At 42.3% G+C, this 8,504-nt stretch overlaps 1 pseudogene; it reads right to left on the bottom strand.

Moving 5' to 3' along the window:
• Window positions 1-8,504, bottom strand: part of LOC107111888 — a 38,877-nt pseudogene that overhangs the window by 12,089 nt on the left and 18,284 nt on the right.

The following is an 8,504-nucleotide window of genomic DNA, read 5'->3' on the forward strand; positions in this document are numbered from 1 at the left end:
CCCCCCCCCGCGTTCCTTTAAGATCACCAGCTTCCTCCCAGCCATTCAAACAGCAGCCTTGGAAACTCAGAGGTGGTGGGGAAAGGCAAAGAGGAAATGGCTTTCCCAATCCCCCCCCCCTCCATTTGCCTCTCTGGGACTGCCTACTCTCTTGCTAGGCGCTTGCCAGTTAAAGGGAAGCGGGGGGAGAGAGTCGGAAGAAAAGGCTGGCAAGAAAAGTCGGAAGAAAAGGCTGGCACATCACATCATTACATTACCCCACCTCAAGAGGATGCAGCAATATTGGGCCTCTTTTAATGGGATGGCACCAATGTTCCCTCTAAGCTGAGTTAGTGTGAGCTAGCTCACAGTTTTTTAGCCTCCAGCTCACACATTTTTACCGTAGCTCAGGAAGGAGGGCTCCAGAGCAAACTAATTTATGCAGTAGCCAAATCGCTCGCTCACAACTTTAATTGCCAGTAGCTCACAAAGCAGAATTTCTGCTCACAAGACTCTACCACTTAGAGGGAACATTGGATGGCACGACATTAGAAATATATGGACAGACACCGAAATCTCTCACCGAGATAGAGCGAGATGGGTAGCCTTGTTAGTCTGTATGTAGCACTAGAAGTAGTGACAGACTTCACGTTCCTGGGATCCCAGATCACCGCAGACAGTGACAGCAGCCATGAAATTAAAAGACGCCTGCTCCTTGGGAGGAAAGCGATGGCGAACCTAAACAGCATGATAAAAAGTAGAGACATCACCCTGCCAATAAAAGTCCGCATGGTCAGAGCAATGGTATTCCCAGTAGTCATGTATGGCTGCGAGAGTTGGACTATAAGGAGGGCCGAGCGCAGAAGAATAGATTCTTTTGAACTATGGTGCTGGAGAAGACTCTTGAGAGTCCCTTGGACTGCAAGAAGAACAAATCAGTTAATCCTCAAAGAAATCAACCCTGGCTGTTCTCTGGAAGGCCAGATAATGAAACTGAAGCTCAAGTACTTTGGCCACCAAATGGGAAGGGAGCACTCACTGGAGAAGACCCTGATGCTGGGAAAGACTGAAGGTCAAAGAAGACGGGGATGGCAAAGGATGAGATGGTTAGACAGTGTCATAGATGCAATGAACATGAAATTGAGCAAACTTCAGAGGACGGCGGAAGACAGGAAGGCCTGGCAGGATCTGGTCCATGGGGTCGCAAAGAGTCGGACTCGACTGTGCGACTGAACAACAAGCACTAGAAAAGATCAAGAGTCCAGTAGTTTTCTTTCCATTATGGGCTTTCAGTGCATATTAATGTCTGGTATTATTTATTAAAACATTTATACTACACTTTTCCTTGTGGTTCAAGGAGGTTTACAATAATAGTTTTAAAACATTTCCAGTTACAACTGGAACAAAATAACAAAAATCTTTCCCTCCCCTTTCCTTTCAGAAAATCTATATCACCTTGCCTGGCATTCTGTCCTGTTGCTTCCTTTCTGCACTTTTTTTTGAAGTTGAGGAACTTCATGAGAGTCATCATCACTATGAAAAAGACTGGAATTATTTATTCCTTTGTGTGGCTGTTAGCTTAACTCAGCTGAAGAATCACCAATTTGGTCTGTTTAATACACACTCTCTGAGTCTTATCTCTTGCAGCACAGTGAAATATTATAGGGTTAGGGTTCAGATCTTTTGTCAGCAGAACAAACAGAAGACTTCTGGGAGTGAATGGTTTTATTTAAAATAAAGCATAATTCTGCATATTACGCAAAAACTTGATGAATATAAACAGTTGAGAAATAATCCTACAAGCACAAAAAATTCCATGCCATAAAACCCAGATCTAATATTTCTCAAACTAAACTACTGACGTAATCATTACAATTCTCTAAGATGAAGGCAAATCTGGTTTTAAAGTGATTGGCAAATGCTATGCAAAGTGGAAAGCCCAACATACATGATATGTTCACCCAATATAAGGTCTTCTCTGACTGGAACCCACCAACTGTTAGACTCCTGGATAAAACAGTTCCCAACAACATTCACTCTGTAGAATGATACATTTATTGAGACATTGATACGATACAGATTAGACATTGGTCATGTTAGAACTGAGGTTAAAGGCGTGAATGCAACTATAATGATTCCTTGTTTTATATGTGTGTGTGTCTCTTTAAAAGTTTGGTTGCATGGCTGTGATAGACAAGTGTGGTGTGATTGGTGATTGACAGAGAGGGGGAGGGGTTTTGGAAGTGGTTCTGAGTGGATGAATATGTATGTCTGTCAAGTGTAACAGTTACAGGTTTGACAGTTGATAAAGACAGTGGTTAAAAGAGTTCGTTCTGAGGTCTGTGAGAGAAGCAGTCTGGTGTGTGATATAAGAGAGTTATGTTCTGTGTATGAGAGGAGAGACAAGCAGTTCAGTGTTGAAACATTTATAAGATGAAGCTGAGTGTCTAGGAAACAGTAAAGTTAAAGAGTTACAAAGTTACCTGAAAGATCCCTGTCAGTAAGGGAGCAGATCTTGTGTGTGATACACCAAGCAATGGTTCATTTATTACCCATTACTAGATACCTTGTTCTACCCTTTTATTTATGAATTATTTTAATAAATCCTCTTTTATTTAAGTATACCAGCTCGGAAAGAAATACTTCCTCAGTACCACATAGTTCCCCATAAGCCTTACACTCGACCTACCTACCCAGTAATAGCAAAAGTAAAGTATAAAGGGTTGGAAAGCCTTAAATTTCCTGGTGGCAGCCGGATATACCCTAGTAGAACAAAATAAAGAACACTTTTAAAGGGAAACCAGTCCTCCCCAGATAAGGGGTCGTCACAGCAACATATACAAGGATCCCCTACATGACACTTTTTATAAGGGAGGTAACAGGCAAGGACAGAAATAAATCTAACACGATTGTCCTCTAAATAAAACAATTGGTCCCCATCGAAATGATTAACAGATGGAGTAGAATACATCTTAATACTTCTCATTAAATTCTCATAACAAGTTTATAAGGTTAAAAACAGTACTGGCTCATTATTAAAGAGCAATAAATCTGTTATTTCTTCAGCTACACTAATGAAATGGACAGGATGTGTGGCAGACAGTCCTGTTGAAATTTACAACAGCTGTTGAAATTTACAGAGATTGTGGAATCACATAAGAATACCAAGATTTAGAGGCATATGTGTTTAAAATCAGGAATGCACAATAATTCACTTCCCCAAGGACAGAGTCATCATTGCCATAGATATCCAGATGATCCTAGCTGGGAGAAATACATTGGGCAATGAAGTCACAACAGCTGAGCCAGAAAGTCTCCTTGGCTGCAGAGGGGCCAAAAGAAAGGATGGAGCTTCCTTTTGGAACAGGAAAAGATAACCCACGTGTGCAGGGCAAAGGGAGATTAGCAATCCCCTCTACAAGTAGGATCAGACCCTCCATTTTCTGCAATCCATCCTAACCATGCTCCTGTGGACTCCAGCTAGACCACATAGTGCTGAGAACAGAGGGAAACAGCCCCAGATGACTGGAAACGGTAGTGGATGTTTTACTGGAGGTTGTAACTACAGGAACTAGGAGCCTACCCTATTTTTATCATCTTTGGGGTATATAAACAGGGAAAGAACTGTGGTTTAATTCAGTCTTCTTTCTATCCTTGCTCACTTCAGTTGGGATTACAGATCATGAGAGAGGCCCGCACTCAAGAGTTTTTTTAAAAATTTGGGGGGCATTTGATTTTTAAGGGGGCAGTTAAACTACAGTGAATTAAATTAATCTGAATTAAAGGAATTTAAAGGGGGAGGCTCCAAGCCTGTTTCTAGCCCTTCCTTTCAAAGGATAGGGCAGTGAGTGTGTCAGTTCCTAAAGAAACCACAGCTCAGAGGGCATTTAATTGCCTTCTGAAGGCAATTTTGAGTTCCCTCCCACAGGGCAAGAAAGTTTAGAAGGGCACCTTTCATACATCTCCAACAATCCCCCTTTCTGCTAGCCCAGTACCACCTAGGTCATGGTCAAAAATAAGGTTTCTGGCATTATGCTGCCCCCAGTCAGCGTTATCTGTAGTTTAGTAAAACTGCTCTGTTAAGATCGTGAGTACATGATCTTCTGAATGCGTGTGAAGTTAAATGAAGATGATTTAAGCTCTCCTCAGTAGTCGTGCCGTTGACTCACACTTAGAAAGTGCTGGCGTAGCACAGCTCGCACTGGACAGGACAGGATGGTGGTGGCACTTCTCTAAAACATTCCACACGCTCCAAAATCAGTTCGCTCTCTGATCTGTCATTCAGAGGGTCTCCCTATGCACTGGCTGCTTTGCCCAAGTCCTCTCCCCCCATAGCCGGTCAGAACACAGAGGTTATTTGCATATGCAGCCTCATTGGCCTTTGCCTCGGAACACAGAGGTCGTTTGCATATGTGACTTGGTTGGCTTTTGCCTCTAACATTCTAAACAGTTTGCTCTTCTGAGGTAAAATGCGTCCAATCTCCAGGTGAGGGCTGGAGATCACTCAGAATTACAACTGCTTTCCGGACGGCAGAGATCAGTTCCCCTGGAGAAAATGGTGGGCTTTGTATCCTTATATGCTGCTGAGGTGGCCCCCATGACAGTCAATGTGACATAGAAGTCAGGGCTTCAGAGCACGGGAGAGGCTGCAGGTGTTTGTGAAGTGGAAAGCTGAAGAGTGAGGGGGAAATAAAGGTAGGTTGATAATTGGCTGGGAAGGAGATAGGGTTGCCAACTCCAGGTGAGAAATTCCTGGAGATGTGAGGGATGGAGTCTGGAGAGGGTGAGGTTTCAGGAGGCATGGGACCTCGGACAGGTACAAAGTCATAGACTCCACCCTCCAAACCAACTATTCCCTTCTGGGGAACCATCGTTGCCAATCTCCAGGTGAGGACTGGAGATCACTCAAAATTACAACTGTTCTTTAGGTAGCAGAGATCAGTTCCTCTGGAGAAAATGGTGGACTCAGTGTCATTATACCCTGCTGAGGTCGCCACAGCAAATTGACACTGAGTGTCCAAGGCCGGGGCACCCACCCAGAGCCTCTTTCTAGAGGCCGTTGTATTTATTTCCACAACGGGCCTTTTGCCTAGTCCCTCTATATTTCTTATCCTTCTCACTAACAGTGAAGAAAAATTCTGGCAATAACACCTCTCATCTCAGGATTAGAGAATCAAACAGAAATCTTTACCATAAGATGTATTTTTAGAAAAGTGTATCTAAAATATGCCTAACCTGAAAGAATTGAAATAATAACAGTTTATGACCCTTCATTTTGTTTCCCCATAGTTCCTTATGCCAGACAATACTGGTGACACTTCCCTGTAGATATTGGCAATGCTCAGAGCTGAGATTCCTCTGAGTGAGACAAATGTTACAGATGTTCCACTCTAGATATGGCTACAATGATTCAGAGCGATCAGGAGCCGCATACTAAAGCTGGGAAGATCTGCCAGTGGGGAGGGGCAGAAACCACCCCCCCCCCACTTGGAAGCCAGGAACATCCTAGCCTGTGAATGGCTTTTTGCAGTACAGTAATGGATGCTGTCAGATTCTGCATGCTATACTTTAGCCTATTTGTATCTACTGAAGACAATTCCTAAAATACACCTGATCAATATGGTCACATGGATCTAACCCACATAAACCCCTCCAGCTGGAATACTGTAACACAGTCTACACGGTTCTGCCCTTGAAGTCAGAAACTTCAGCTGGTAGGAAATGCCACAAGCCAATTACTATGAGGCTTGGAAGAAGTATGCACATTAAATGCATCCTGTAATCGCTCCAATGGCTACCAATGAGTTTTCAGGTTAAATTCTAGGTTTCAGTCGTAACCTATGAAGTCTTCCACAGCCCCAGGACCCACATGTCTATGGGTCCAACTCTCTCAGAATCTTCTGCTACACAAAAGATGAACACCTGCCCTATACATAAGAATGGTCTGCCTGATTAGATCAGGAGCACTCCCACATAGTGGAGCTGCGGTGGCTCAAGTGGTTAAGACACTGAACTGCAGGCTGTAGAAGGTCGGTAGTTCAGCAGTTCAAAACCCGAGTTGCTGCATGATGGAGTGAGCTCCCGTCTCTAGTTCCAGCTCCTGCCAACCTAGCAGTTAGAAAGCAAGAAATTGCAAGTAGATAAATAGGGACCACTTCGGTGGGAAGGTAACAGCGTTCCGTGCGCCTTGGGGTTTAGTCATGCCGGCCACATGACCACGGAAACGTCTTCGGACAGCGCTGGCTCTTCGGCTTTGAAATGGAGATGAGCACCGCAACCCTAGAGTCGGACTCGACTGGCTTTTGAGCAGGGGAACCTTTACCTTTACTCCCACATAACAGAACGTGCAAACTAAATCGTTTGATATTTTCTTGACGGTAATAGCACTGTAGTTTTTATATCTCACAATTTTAGGCAACTTAACTACATTATGCACAATTTCTTCTGATCCAATTTCTTTGATGCGAAGTAAGACGTGAACTCTTGACTAAATCTTTTTCCACACAACAGGCATTTGTATAGCTTCTCTCTGGTGTGCATTCTTTTTCCGGTTAAACTTTTTATTTTAAAAAAAGGTGGGATACAAAAGGGAAGGGAAAATGTAATTCATCAGAAATTAATCAAATATTATGAATAATTGCATTCAAGTAAAATTAAATGTATCAATAAAAATACATTGCTCAAATATAGAAGCAGCAAATGGTATAAGCTCTCCCTTTGAAATAAAAAAGTATTTCCAAATATTCAGCGATAGTCTAATAAAAATAAACAAGATGACATATTTAGCAATTAAACAAATTTCTACACTGTTTAAACCATCCTTAAAGCCTGGATATTATCTTAATCATTTATCAGTATAAGTCTTATTTTTAATAAATAAATACTTAATGGAGTAATAAAGTGTAATATTCAGAAATTTAAACATTTTCAACCAATTTAGCTACTCTCATAATATGAGTAATAACCTTGTCACTTCTGCTGAAATTCTTTCAGCAGTCTTTTATTTATATCGGTGTAAATACTCTGATGGGCAGTAAGCTTTCCACTCTAACGAAACCTTTTTCCACACTAGAGATGCTTGTATGGTTTCTCTCCTGTGTGAGTTCTTTGATGGAAAGTAAGGCTTCCACTTGCACTGAAGCTTTTCCCACACTCCAGACATTTGTATGGTTTCTCTCCTGTGTGAATTCTTTGATGGGCAGTAAGGTTTCCACTCTGAGAGAAGCTTTTTCCACACTCCAAACATTTATATGGTTTCTCCCCTCTGTGAATTCTTTGATGGACAGTAAATTTACCACTCTAACTAAAACTTCTTCCACACTCCAAGCACTGATATGGTTTCTCCCCTGTGTGAATTCTTTGATGGACTGTAAGGCTCCAACTGCAGCTGAAGCCTTTTCCACACTCCAGGCATTTATATTTTTTCTCTCCAGTATGAATGCTTTGGTGGATGCTAAGTTTCCCACTATTACTGAAGCTCTTTCCGCACTCCAGGCATTTATATGGTTTCTCCCCTGTGTGAATCCTTTGATGGACAGTAAGTGCTCCACTCTGACTGAAGCTTATTCCACACTCCAGGCATTTATATGGCTTCTCTCCTGCATGAGTTCTTTCATGGAATGTAAGGCTTGCATTGTGACTGAAGCTTTGTCCACACTCAATGCATTTATATGGCTTCTCCCCTGTGTGAATTCTTTGATGGATAGTAAGGCTTCCACTCTGACTGAAGCTTTGTCCACATTCCAGACATTTATATGGTTTCTCACCTGTGTGAATTCTTTGATGGCAAGTTAGGCCGCCTTGCCGTCCAAAGCTTTTCCCACACTCCTGGCATTTATATGGTTTTTCCCCTGTGTGAATTCTTTGATGGCAAATAAGACTTCCACTCTCACTGAAGCTTTTCCCACACTCCAGGCATTTGTATGGTTTCTCCCCTGTGTGAATTCTTTGATGGGAAGTGAGGTGTGCTCTGTGAATGAAGCTTTTTTCACATTGCAGGCATTTATATGGTCTCTCCCCTGTGTGAATTCTTTGATGGGAAGTAAGGTTTCCACTCTCACTGAAGGTTTTTCCACACTCCAAGCATTTATATGGTCTCTCCCCTGTGTGAATTCTTTGATGAGAAGTAAGGTTTCCTCTCCCACTGAAGCTTTTACCACACTCGAGGCATGTATATGCTTTCTCCCCTTTGTGAATTTTTTGGTGGGAAGTTAGGCTGCCTTTTTGTCCAAAGCTTTCCCCACACTTCAGGCATTTATATATTTTCTTGCTCTTATGGGTATTCCAAAGCTTATTACTGTCTGATTTTCCATGACATTTCCCCTCGCTTGCAAGGTACTTATTCCAATTGTCTTTTTTGCGTATTTTTGGAATTAGCAGAATTTCATGAGAGTTACTACCCTTTAAAAGACTGGAATTACTCCTCCCATTACATGACTGTTTTCTCTTCTCTGTGCTCAAGGCATCACAAGATTCAAAGTTGTCATTCGCATCTGAATATGGCTCTTTTATTTCCATCACTGGGT

The sequence above is a fragment of the Gekko japonicus genome, unplaced genomic scaffold, assembly GCF_001447785.1.
Source record: "Gekko japonicus isolate JY-2015 unplaced genomic scaffold, Gekko_japonicus_V1.1 scaffold1659, whole genome shotgun sequence".
In the NCBI taxonomy this organism is placed as follows: domain Eukaryota; kingdom Metazoa; phylum Chordata; class Lepidosauria; order Squamata; family Gekkonidae; genus Gekko; species Gekko japonicus.